This window comes from Suncus etruscus, chromosome 5, assembly GCF_024139225.1.
Source record: "Suncus etruscus isolate mSunEtr1 chromosome 5, mSunEtr1.pri.cur, whole genome shotgun sequence".
Taxonomy (NCBI): domain Eukaryota; kingdom Metazoa; phylum Chordata; class Mammalia; order Eulipotyphla; family Soricidae; genus Suncus; species Suncus etruscus.
The window spans coordinates 1,193,245-1,207,196 of record NC_064852.1 but is presented as its reverse complement, the minus strand read 5'-3'; positions in this window follow the sequence as shown (position 1 = coordinate 1,207,196).

The following is a 13,952-nucleotide window of genomic DNA, read 5'->3' as shown; positions in this document are numbered from 1 at the left end:
ACTCCAAGGTATTTGAGCTTGAATGGCATCAATGTGAATGGAATTGGTTTTTTTTTTTGTTTTTGTTTTTTTTTGGGGGGGTGGGGTGGGGTGGGGGTCACACCCAGCAGTACTCAGGGGTTACTTCTGGTCTATGCTCAGAAATCGCTCCTGGCAGGCTCGGGGGACCATATGGGATGCCGAGATTCGAACTGCTGTCCTTCTGCATGCAAGGCAAACACCTTGCCTCCATGCTATCTCTCTGACCCTGGGATTGTTTTCTTAATGTCCATTTCTTCTTTATCATTATTTGTGTGCTAGAGAGCTCTTGATTTTTGTGTGTTAATTTTGTGGAACCCGAGTTGTGCATACAAATCTCTCATACACTTCTCAGGAACCCAGAAGCTCAGGAATAATCCACTTCTGTGCTAACCTAGGCCTTTGTCCAACCCAACAGTTGATTCCAGATTCACTGAGAATTGGGCTGGACTATCTCAGGATCCCACAGTCTTGAAGATGGAACAATAAATGAGTCAAGCTCGGAGGAACAGAAGCAAACAACAGGACAGAATTGGGGGGTAAGAGGTGTCCCTTGACAACAACTTTCAAGATGTCATAAAAACAGTGTCTCTGACGTGGGATTATCCTGCTCACAGCCATAAAAGGCAGGTCTAAACGGAAAGGGAATCAGCCTGCTTAATCACAAGAGAGAGACTTAATCTGGAGGGCAATTACCTCCAGCCCAGCTGCTCAGGAGGCATTTTGGGGAGCCACAAAACAGTCCTTGAGGGGCTGAAGAGATAGCGCAGCATTAGGATGTTTGTCTTGCATGTGGCCTATCCGGGAGGGACCCGGTTCGATTCCAGGCATCCAATATGGTCCCTCAGTCTGCCAGGGATGACTTCTGAGTACAGAGCCAGGAGTGACCCCTGAGTGCCACTGGGTGTGGCCCAAAAGTCAGTCAATCAATGAATCAATAAATGAAGGGGTTTGTTTTTTGTTTTTTGGGGGAGGGCACTCCCGTTTGATGCTCAGGGGTTACTCCTGGCTAAGCGCTCAGAAATTGCCCCTGGCTTGGGGGGACCATATGGGACGCCGGGGGATCAAACTGTGGTCCTTCCTTGGCTAGCGCTTGCAAGACAGACACCTTACCTCTAGCGCCACCTCACCGGCCCCTAAATGAAGTTTTTTTTTAAAAAAAGGAACAATCCTGAGTCAGGGAGCTGTGCTAGTTCGAAGGGCTGAAGCCCTGCCTGGCATGATACCATCTGGTCCCCCTACACTGCAGTGTGTGTCCCTAAGACAAAATAAAACACTAAAGGCCAAATGAAGAAGATCATCATGCTTCTAAGGCCTCAACAAAGGCCCTAGTCTGGGATTATTTTCCTGCTCAGACAGACAGCCCTGGGCTGAGTCAGCTCAAAAAAGGCGCTTGTCATCAGTGTCCAGTTGGTTGAGCCACCACAGCCTCCCTTGAACACTTGGGATATTTTTCACATGGCTGCTTCCCCTTTTTGCCCCACTGCGTCTCCTTTCTTCTTTCCTTCCTGTGCCCCTGGCCCTATCCGTTGGCCCCCAAGAATTATGCTGCAGCTCCATACTTAGTAGATTGTCACCTATTGGCACCTTGGTATAGTCTTGGAGTCCCTGGTAAAGGGTGAATGTATACAGCCCCCACTTGAGAGATTCAACTTTCTTGAATTCTTTTCTCTTCTTTATTTCCTCAATAAAACTTCTTGAATTGGGCTGGAGCGATAGCACAGCGAGAAGGGAGTTTGCTTTGCATGCGGCCAACCCGGGTTTGGCTGCCAGCATCCCAATAGGTCCCCCAAGCTTGCCAGGAGGAATCTCTGAGTGCAGAACCAGGAATAACCCTTGAGCACCACTGTGTGTGGCCTCCAACCAAAGCCAATCAAACCAAACCAACCAAAACAAAACAAAATACAACTGCTTGGATTTACTATGCTTCCTGGAAATTCTTTTCTGCAATAAAAGGCAAGAAGCTTTAGTAGAGTAATTGCCAGCACAAGAAAAAAAAATTTCAATAAAATTTTAAAAAGAGAATATTCCTGAAGGCAGCAAAGGTCAGACCTTTTCTTCTTTCTGCAAAGATCATAATCTCACCTCGGCTAGAGAAGCATGGCCTGGCCTGCTGAGAAATGCAGACACTCAGAACCACTCTCATCTGCTCTTAGGTTTGTTTAGGCCACACTTGGTGATAGCCAGGGGTCACTCCTGGCTCTGTGCTTAGGAATCTAACCTAGGTTCTATCCCCAGATTTAGAAAAAGATCCCTTGAGGCCGGAGAGATAGCACAGCTGCATTTGCCTTGCAAACAGCCAACCCAGGACCTAAGGTGGTTGGTTCAAATCCCTGCATCCCATATGGTCCCCCCAACCCCACCCCACCTCATGCCTGCCAGGCGCTATTTCTGAGCAGATAGCCAGGAGTGACCTCTGAGCACCGCAGGGTATGGCCCAAAAACCAAAAGGAAAAAAAAAAGATCCCTTGGGTCTGGAATCTTTGGTACATGTCCCTCATGAGCCAGAGGGAATGCAGCCGAGAGCACATTCCCCCAGTCCCACAGGGGAGGAAGGCCTCTCATCTTGCTTCTGGAACCATCTGCAGAAGCAAAGGAAGCAGCTGCTGACCGAGTTGGACATTAGGGGGCTGAGAGGGCCCGAGGGGGCCTTACTGCTCTCCTGAAGGCATGTTAAGCTCTGCAGCCCACAGTGCCATTGTTGACCTTTCTGGCCAAGGCTGGATTCCAGACGACATACCCCAGTCGAGGAGTCCGTGCGACTGTTAAGGTCTGAGTTGACACCCCATGCTGAGGGTCCAAAACCACCTCTCATAACGCAAGGTGCAAAAGGGAGTTTATTCGGTGAACCGAGGTCCGAGCCTCATCCAACTAGGGAGTCTTGGCAAGGACCCTGAGGCAAATCTTCAAGCAGCTTATATGGAAATCACAAGCGTAACAGTCCAATCATTTCATTGCATAGCTGTCTTAATTCATCACCTATTTTTCTGGCTCAACTCTGGTTCCAACTTTGGCTGTCAAGGGAGCCTTTTCAGATAGAACATCCCAAGCTCACTCAATCCCTGGTTCCTGATTCCTGGGAGCCTTTTCAGATAGAACATCCCAAGCTCACTCAATCCCTGGTTCCTGATTCCTGGGGGGCACCAACTTTGGCTTTATTTCTGAGTTAACTCTCTCTCTCTCTCTCTCTCTCTCTCTCTCTCTCTCTCTCTCTCTCTCTCTCTCTCTCTGCCTTCAGCTAGGAATGGAAAGTCCACTTAACTAGGGTTTGGGCTCATCTTAGTCTAGAGTTCCTTATCATGGACTTGGGGGCGGAGGTGGATCTCGGTTCTTACACAATCACAGAGGAGAAGGATGAGGGAAAAGCCTCAGCAATCTTGGCTGGGTGAGTCACCCAAACTGCATCTGTCGGATTAGTAGATGGAAAAAACAAGTGAATGGCAACATATGGCTGTTGGTTCTGAAGGAAAATCAGGCGGTGGAGCTGGAATATGGCTCTTGTGCCGGGGTGCTAAAGCCGGAAGCTTTCTATGACAGGGAGGGGCCACTTCACCCTTTAGGGGAGACCACATCCGGCAGTGTTCAGGGATCTCTCCTGGTGATGCTTGGGGGAGTCATAGAGGTGACAGAGGGATGAACCCAGCCCTTCTGCTAGAGCAAGTACTCAGCTCTCTGACTTGATCTTTCACTATTAGAGCAGAGGGAACCACTTCTTATAGGGAGGACCTGTTCAGGGACGAACAAGGCCCTGGGGAGGGAGGGAGGGAGGGAGGGAGGGAGGGAGGGAGAGGGAAGAGGAAGGAAGGAAGGAAGGAAGGAAGGAAGGAAGGAAGGAAGGAAGGAAAAGGAAGGAAGAAGGAAGGAAGGAAGAAGGAAGGAAGGGAGGGAGGAGGGAGGGAGAGGAGGAGGAAGGAAGGGAGGGAGGAAGGAGGGATGGAGGAAGAAAGGGAGGAAGAAATGGAGGAAGAAAGGAAGGATGGAGGAAGGAAGGAAGGAAGGAGGAAGAAATGGAGGAAGAAAGGAAGGGTTGGAGGAAGAAAGAAAGGGATGGAGGAAGGAAGGGAGAAGGAAGGGAGGAGGGAGAGAGAGGGAGGGGGAGGAAAGAAGGAAGCCTTTCATGCACATTCTGTCCAGAGCAGAATGCTGATGCTAATGAAGTCCAGAGTAGCGATATACTGCATTTCACCAAATCATTCCATCCTGTGTGTGTGTGTGTGTGTGTGTGTGTGTGTGTGTGTGTGTGTGTTTTGCTTTGTTTGGTTTAGTTTGTTTTTAGTCAGTTTCTAACCTTTCATGGCATCATTGTCATGTGGTATAATTCTGTTAGTAATGCTGCTTAAAAGACAAACAGAACACTGAGGCATCCTTTTAGGGCTCACAACAAGAAGTAACCAGAGCAGCACATGTATTCACAGCGACAGATGGCTGCACATTTGTCTTCTGGCACAAGCATGGGTGAGTCTAGAGTTCTCGGCACCAAAGTGGATCGTCAATCTGTGTAAACAAGCTCTTTAGAAGCCATTTACACTATTTCTACAATGATGGGGGGGGGAATACTAAGATCCCTTCCCTAAAACGGTTTACATACATGGTGATGGCGTTGGGATCTTATACCACTGGAAATTCTCTTCAGGAAGATGGGAGTTTGGAATGCACACGATGGACCTGAAGAGGACGCACTCTGGCAAAATCTGGCAAAGCGGGAGAGTGCCCGTGGCGGTATGGGTGGTGCTGAGGGTGGAACACCAGCTGAAGAACCAATGACAGCAATGCACAAGCTTTGGAACCACAGATTAGGGAGAGAGATAGCACAGCAGAGAGCATTGGCCTTACATGCGGCTGACCCGGAATAGACCTGCGTTCGATTCCCAACATCCCATATGGTCCTCCATGCCTGCAGAGCCAGAAGTAACCCCTAAGCGCTGCCAGTTGAGGCACCAAAACCAAAAAATAATTTTAATTACATTATTTGAAAGTAATACAGGAACAACTTTTTCTTTAAATTCAAACCCTATTGTTTTTGTCAAGAAAATTAAATTGTCACGGACTCTAGGACAAGTTGATGATGACAGCTGTGGACTAAGTGACCGAGCAGGGCATTAACCAGCCATGCAATAACAACCAGGGCTCCAGGAACGGGCTGAGGCCATAGAGAAAGTGGTGCATGTGCCTGGCTGAAAGGACACGGGGCTTGGACGAGCAGAAAGTGACCAGAATAGCAAACTTCTAAAACTCATGCATTCTTGGGACTGGAACCATATAGGACAGCAGGTGGGGCATTTGCCTTCCTCACAGCCAACCTGTGTTTAATCCCTGGTATCCCTACAGTTTCCTAAGCGCTGCAAGGAGTAATTTTTGAGTGCAGGGTCAGGGTAACCCCTGAGCATCACAAGATGTGACACAAAAACCAAACAGTAAGTAGATCAAATCCATTCCTACATAAATGAGGAGTAATAAACATACCTCCCTATGACGGGCGGTGTTTGTAAAGACAGATTATAGCAGTGCTCGCTCCATTGCTGAACTCATTCCTGCTGTTAGTACAGCTGTCTGTGTCCCTTCCTTTTCCTCTGCTGACCTCGAGGAGGTGATCAAGGTTACATGCTTTTTATTTTTATCGTTTTTAGTTTTTGGGCACACCAAGCAGCTCTCAGGATTTACTCTTATCTCTGCACTCAGAAGTCACTCCTGGCAGGAACAGGGTACCCTATGGGATGCTGGGGATAGAACCCGGGTCCTTCTCAGGTTGGCCGCATGCAAAGCAAATGCCATACTTCTGTGCTATCTCTCAGGCCCCAGGGTTGCATGCTTGATTGAAGAGCTTGCACTCTGCATCTTGGAGTTTGCCAAGGACTAAAATATCCTTTTCTGCAGTTGTATGTCCAGAAATAGTTGCCGTGCCAAAGATCACAGATAATAGAGCTGCTTCATGCATGAGACAACACCATGGATGAAGCTCGAGGCTTGGTGGTTGCCAGCCAGGCATGTCAGACACCGAGCCACCCAGCGTCCCCCTGTGGCTTTATAGAGATGGAAAACATGGGGGCCCCTATCGAATGTGGGAGGGTGTGTGAAAGGAGGAAAGGGAAAGGCTCAAACTTCTTCTTCGCTTGTCATAGTCCTAGCGATTTAGAGAGAAAACATCAGAGCCAGGAGAGTGTTCGTTGCCAATAAAGCTGGCTCAAGTGGAGTCCAGAGTGAGTCGAAGAGACTTCCCGAGTCACAGAGAGCCTGAGTCAAGCCAAGAATTAATTCCCTCATTCCACAACTATTTACTGGCACCTTTTCGAGAATGTGGAAGAGATTTGCATAAACCAAGATGTATTTGTAGCACTCGCCAGAAAGCGTATGCTTGGAATTCACCTTCCAGGAGAAACCAAAACAAAACAGTTCTGCTGGCAAAATCTTCTCCAGACAAAAGTTTTGGGGGAACCACATCCTGGTGGTGCTCAAGGATTGCTCTTGGCAGACTCAATGGACCATCGAGATGCTAGAGATCTAACCCAGGTCAGCAACATGCAAAGCAAATACCCTAGCTGCTGTACAATCTCTCTGGCCTCCCAAAATTTGAGAGTGTTTTTTTGGGGTCATTTCAAGTTTGTTTTGGTTGGGGGCTATACCCAGTTAATGTTCAGGGGTTATTCCTGGCTTTGTGCTCAGCATTCACTCCTGGCAGGGCACCAAACGGGGTGCAAGGGATCCAACCCAGGTCAGCAACATGCAAAGCAAGTGCTCTTCCTGTTGTATAGTCTCTCTGGCTCTGAAAAGGTTCTTTCGGGGAGGTGGGTATTTGGGTTACACCAGTGTTTCTCAGGGATTACTCCTGACTCTGCACTCAGAAATCGCTCCTGGCAGGCTCGGGGGACCATATGGGATGCCAAGAATTGAATTGGGGTCTATCCAGGTTGGACACATGCAAGGCAAACTCCTTACTGCTGTGCTATCACTCCAGTCCCCCCAAAAGTATTTTAAAGAACATAAGGAGGGTCCAGAGAGATAGTACAACAGGTAGGACACTTGCCTAGCACATGTTCTTCCTGGCTTTAATTCCTGGTACTTTCACCTCATCTCCACCAGGAATGATCCCTGAGCTCAGAGCAGGAGTAAACCTTGAACCTTGGGTGTGGCCCAAAATAAAAAACAGTAAAGGAAGTGGAGAGAGACAGTGATGGAGGTTCTCAGACACGGCGGTGGCAGTGGTGGTGGAAAGGGAATAACTTTGTACCCCAACAGCATAAACCCAAACACTCTTCTAACTGTATTGCCTCAACAACAGGGGGCTGGAGTGAAAGCCAAAGGGCTAGAGCCAGGCTTCACATGTGAAAATCCTGTGTTTGAGCCCCAGCACCACTTAGCACCCACAGAAGTGACCTGAGTATAGAGATGGACAGGAAGAAGCCCTCGAGGACCAACAAAAAAGATTTTTGTTTTGTTTTGGCTTGGTTTTTGGGTCACCTGGCAGCACTCAGGGGTTTCTCCTGGCTGTACGCTCAGAAATCGCTCCTGGCAGGCTTGGGGGAACCACATGGGATGCCGGGATTAGAACCACCATCGTCCTGCATGCAAGGCAAACACCCTACCTCCATGCTATCTCTCCAGCCCCCCAAAAAAGATTTTTTTTTAATTTAAGGACTTAAGAAAAATGCATGTGAAGGTGGAGAAATAATACAGCAAGTAAGGCACCTGCCTTGCATTCAGTCAATCCGAGTTCAATCCCTGGCATCCCACACGTAGAGTGATTCCTGAGTGCAGAGCCAGGAATGACCCCTGAACAGCACTGGATGTGACCCAAAACCTAAAAATAAGATAAGAAAAAGAAGTAAAGAAAATACACAGAGATGTTTCATCTGAGCCAATGAAACCTGGTTTTCCAGGAGGGGATGTCGGTTAGGTGAAGGCAGAGACAAAGACCCTAGGGTGGGCCTTTCTGTAGTGTCACCCAACTCTCAGGATATTGTTTCATGGGCCCCAACACTGACCCAAAGATACAGTGGCTGGATGGCAGGAGGAACTTTCGAACAGAGTCCAGGGACTTAATGGGTAAATTCAAGCATGACAGATGAGTCATGTCAGCTCCAGAAAGGCCGTGGGAAGAAAACGACAGAACACAGATCCTGGAAAATGTGTTTTCCACAGGACGTGTGTGTGGGCTGGAGGCTCTGGAGCTGCTCAGTGCCCGGAGGAGCCAGCAATTAAGACACAGGCTGGGAATCCTGAGAGCTGGGCTGTGCACAGTCGGGCAGAAACTGGAGGACAGTAAGGAGGCCAAGACAGGAAGGGAAATTGGGGGACAGATTGGATGGGAGTTACTCAGATGTACGCACTTTTCTATAAATTTAGATTATAGAACTCTCTTGTTTCTGTTTCGGGCCACACCCTGTAGTGCTCAGGGGTACTCCTGGATTGGTGCTCAGAGAGCATGTGATGTTGGGGCTTGCACCCAGGTCTCCTGCATGCTCCTCTTCAGTCCATTATAAATCCTTTGTGTTTGTTTTTTGGTTTTGTTTTGGCTTTTTTTTTTGTTTTGATTTTGGGGCCACACCTGATGGCGCCCAGGGGTTACTTGTAGCTCTGTGCCCAGAAATTGCTCCTGTCAGGCTCGGGGGACCATACGGGATGCTGGGGCTTGGGATTAAACCTAGGTCTGTCCCAGATCGGCAGCATGCAAGGTAAATGCCCTATCACTGTGCTATCGTCCACCCCTTGGAATGCTCATTCTAAGCTCTTTTGAATGTAATCTTATAATACATGTTGAAAGACACTACTGCAGTTTCTTTTTACTTTTTTTATATTTTATTATTATTATTATTTATTATTATTATTATTGGTTTTTGGGTTCTTGGGTCACACCCAGTAAAGCTCAGGGTTTATTCCTGGTTATGCATTCAGAAATCACTCCTGGCTTGGGGGACCATATGGGATGCTGTGTATTGAACGGAGGTCTGTCCTGGATCAGCCACATGAAAGGCAAATGCCCTACTGCTGCACTATTGTTCCAGCCCTTGTGTTTGTTTTTGGGGGCCACACATGATGATGCTCAAGGGTTGCTTCTTGCTCTGCACTTGGGGGCCATAGAAAGTCCCAAGGATCAAAAAGAGGTCTCTTCCTGCAAGACAAGCACCCTGCCCACTGTACTATCATTCTGGCCCACTTTGTATCTCTCTATTCACCATACGTTTATCCATCTATTCCTTGGTTGGAGCAAGGTCTGATTTGGGAGGAGCTCAGAAGACCAGGAGGTGCCAAACCTAGATTAGCTTCCCTCCCCATATTTCTCTCTATGTTGTTCCTTATAGGTGGTTAAAACTGAACCAGGAATTCTCACCTGCAAGTCACCTGTTGTCCTGTTAAGCCAATCTGCAACTCACTGTTTTTCATTATTTTTATTGAGACCATTGTGAATTCCAATGTTGTATTTCAGGCACATAGTGACAGTGAATTAGGGCCATTCCAGTACCTGTGTTGACCTCCCTCCACCATATTTCCCAGCATGCCTCCCTTACCTCCACCCTTAGCCCCCTGGACTGCTGGTGTCACAGGTCCCTTTGTGTATCGCTTGTTGTAGTTTGGGTCTCTTGACTCTATTGTCATTGACCTTGGGTTAGTTATTCAGGTCTGACCTTTTTTGGGGGTTTTTGTTTGTTTTTTTGTTTGTTTGTTTTGGTTTGGTTTGGTTTGGTTTTGGTTTTTGGGCCACACCCGGCAGTGCTCAGGGGTTATTCCTGGCTGTCTGCTCAGAAATTGCTCCTGGCAGGCACAGGGGACCATATGGAACGCTGGGATTCGAACCAACCACCTTAGGTCCTGGATAGGCTGCTTGCAAGGCAAACGCCGCTGTGCTATCTCTCTAGGCCCAAGACCATTTTTGATTTCCAATCAATCAATGCTCCTGAGACCACTTGCCCACTGGGTCTCATCCACTTTTGTTTTTTTAATTTTCTTAATTTTTAGGAAGATCTAGAAAAATGAGGCAGGGCTGAAGCAATAGCTCAGTGGTAGGACGTTTGCCTTGCATGAGCTAACCTAGGACGAATCAAGGTTTAATCCCGGCATCTCATATGGTTTCCGAAGCCAGGAACAATTTCTGAGCACACAGCCAGGAGTAACCGCTGAGCATCACTGGGTGTGGCCCCAAAGCAAAAAACAGAAAACAAAAACAAAGAAATATGAGGCAGAACAAAATGATTTATGTTCTATGGTTTTAAAAAAATAATAAAGGCAGGAGTCCCTATCTAGAAGCTATCAATATAAATAAAATTAAAAGAAGAAAACAAAGAAATAAAACATTGGGGGGCATATGTGGCAAATATTTATGTGGTTTATTTTTTTTTTGGGGGGGGGGTTTTGCATCAGTGCAGTAAACTTTGGGGAAATTTGAAAGGAACCAACTCATCTCATCTCTCTCTTCCCCTTTATTTATATATGGATATTGTGCTCACTCTGCAGGGTGGCAAGGGTCCAAGGACCTTCCTTTCAACTCATGACTGGGAAAGACCAGGTCCAGGTTGATGACTAGAGACAGTTTATTCCATTCTAACAAAGCTGATATAGGACAAGAGGAACTGGGATGTCTGAAAGGAAACAGCACATAGCCCAGGGGACAGGACATCTACCAGGGGGTTGGTGAGCACTGGAGAGAAGCTAGGGATAAACAACGTGGTTGATGAGTGCCCCTGGAGAAACACAGTGTTAACAAGTCTTATCTTCTTTAACCAAAGCTCTCTGTGAGGGAGGAAGAACAAGATCAAGCCCAATTATTAATCACCAAACACAGGAATATGGTGCCACTCTTTGTGCTGTCCCCGTCTCTGGTGTCTCTGGTGCAGTGGTGTCTCCAAAGCTTTCAGCCTCACAGAGAATCTCAGGAACAATCACTCTGGGGTCCCCTGGAGCCAATAGCTCTACAGGGGTTTCGCATGCCAGGCTTTTCAGGAGCAGCATCTTAGAGGCATCCAACAGGCATCAGGAGAGAAAAGGATACAGAAATAATGTAGTTGTGGGGTTTGTTTGTTTTTTTGTTTGTTGGCTTGGTTTGGTTTTGAGGTCACACCCGGCAGCACTCAGGGGTTACTCCTGGCTCTATGCTCAGAAATTGCTCTTGGCAGGCTCGGGAGGACCATATGGGATGCTGGGATTTGAACATCGTTCTTCTCCATGAAAGCCTTACCTCCATGCTATCTCTCTGGCCCAGTTATGGAGTTTTGGGATTGGTTGTTTTTTGGGTCACACCAGCTATGCTCAGGGGTTACTCCTGGCTCTCTCAGAAATTACTCCTGGGGCTGCTGGGGACCAATTCAGGGTCTGCCACCACGTGCCAGGCAAGCACCTACCCACTGTACTATCTCTCTCCAGTCCTCTGGTATTTGCTTTTCTTTTCTTGTCAGCTTAGTTCTTGTGCTGAGAAGGCTCTAACCCAAATAAAAATGTAAAAGAACATTCTTGGCAGCAGTTAAAAAGCTGTGAGCGGGCCCAGAGAGATAGCACAGCGGTGTTTGCCTCACAAGCAGCCGATCCAGGACCAAAGGTGGTTGGTTCGAATCCCGGCGTCCCATATGGTCCCCCGTGCCTGCCAGGAACTATTTCTGAGCAGACAGCCAGGAGTCACCCCTGAGCACTGCTGGGTGTGGCCCAAAAACCAAAAAAAAAAGCTGTGAGCAAGAAAAATGGGCTAAAATGGATGGCAGACCACTCAGCCAGTGGAATTCTGTAGAGCTTTTAAAGGGGGTGAGGCAGACAGAAATCGAGGCTTGAAGGGCTGGAGCAATAGCACAGAGGTAGAGTGTTTGTCTTGCATGTGGCCTACAGGGATGTGCCCCGGTTTAATCCCTGGCATCCCATATGGTCCCCTGAGCCTGCCAGGAGTGATTTCTGAGCGCAGAGCCAGGAGGAACCCCTCAGCACTGTCAGCTGTAGCCCAAAACACAAACTAGCACAAAAAGAAATCAAGGCTTGTGGTGCAGCCTACAATGCCACTTCTAGACCCATGTGACCTATTCCCCCACCCCACACACTTCTTTCCTGGGGTCCCTGCAAATATGAGATGAGGGATCTTTTCAGCTTCAATCAGCTCACCACAAGGAAAGAGCCGCTTCTAGGAAAGAGTTATGGACAAGATAAGGAGGATGCGAGCCCTGAACTTCCGTCACAGACAAGAGCCCATAGTCTAGAACCAGATAAAGGCTGCCATGGTGATGCAGCAGACTTTAGACAGCGTGTTGTGACCTTTTCACATAATCCAGGAGTGAATGTAGTTAGTCATTTTAAAAGTCCCCCGTCATGGGACCAGAGTGATAGCACAGTGTTAGGGCATTTGCCTTGCACAAAGCTGACCTGGTTTGATTCCTGACATCCCATACAGTCCCCCGAGCCTGCCAGGCGCGATTTCTGAGCACAGAGCCAGGAGTAACCCCTGAGCACAGCTGGGTGTGGCCCCAAAATATTAAAAATAAATAAAAGCCCCCCCCATTTAGCAGCAGCCAATCAAAATAGATTATAGGCTGTCTGGATAACAGCAGATGAAAGGAAGTCTTTACCCACTCTCTCTCCACACTCACCTGTGTCCGGATGAACTTGCGGATCAGGTGGGGTTTGTTCCCCCGGCTTGATAAACAGCGTGTCAAGGTCCCAGGCTACAGAGATGATCAAAGACAGGCCAGGCTTCGAGGCCGGAGAGGAGTAGGCTCAGGCCAGGCTCGAATACCATGCCACAGGTGGTACTAAGCACAAGGATTCGCCCGAATGCCCGCTGAGACCAAGGAAAGCTGAAGAGGCTGCTGTGGGATAGTCCAAGAGAGGCCCAGCCAGAAGATTTTAGCCGAGGACAGCTTGCCCTGAACAGAGGACAGCGTGGGAATCTGACCAGAGACAGGGACGATACTTAGTTTGTGGTTGTTGTTGTTGTTGCTGTTGTCGTTGTTTGTTTTGACCCTGGCAATGCTCAGGGTCTCTCCTGACTCTGAGTTCAGAAATTGTTCCTGGCAGAATCGGGAGACAAAATGGAATGCCGGGGATCGAACCCGAGTCTGTCCAGGGTCGGCTGTGTGCAAGGCAAATGCCCTACTGCTGTGCCATCCTCCAGCCTGAGGGACAGCACTTAAGATGCTGTACATGAAGATGGGGCAGCAGTAGGGACAGGGCGAGACCTTTATACATGGGGAGAGGAGAGACCTAGACATTCAGGGCGGGACTTGGGCCCAGAGACTTAAAATGTGCAATAAACTGGAGCCGGAGCAATAGCACAGTGGTAGGGCATTTGCCTTGTTTGCAGCTGATCCAGAACGGGCCTTGGTTCGATCCCTGTATGCTCCCGTATGCTCCCCCAAGCCAAGAGCGATTTCTGAGCTCAGAGCCAGGAGGAACCCCTTAGCATCACCGGGTGTGGCCCAAAAATCAAAATAAAAAAAAAATTGTGCAATAAACTGTCACTTTTTTTTTTCTTTTTTCTTTTTGGTTTTTAGTTTTTGGGCCACACCCGGCGGTGCTCAGGGGTTCCTCCTAGCTGTCTGCTCAGAAATAGCTCCTGGCAGGCACAGGGGACCATATGGGACACCGGGATTCGAACCAACCACCTTTGGTCCTGGATCAGCTGCTTGCAAGGCAAATGCCGCTGTGCTATCTCTCTGGGCCCAAACTGTCACTTCTTAACCTTCCAAGTGTTTTTTTTCTTTTGGGGTGGGGTCACACCCGGCAGCTCTCAGGGGTTACTCCTGGTTCTACTCTCAGAAATCGCTCCTGGCAGGCTCGGGGGACCATATGGGATGCCGGGATTCGAACCGCCATCCTTCTGCATGCAAGGCAAATGCTTTACCTCCATGCTATCTCTCCAACCCCAACCTTCCAAATTTTGCATGCAAAATCTTCATGCAATTCTCAAGAATCACCAGCGCAGGAAAAATCTATTGTCACAATAAATTCATGTTCACAATAAACGGTGT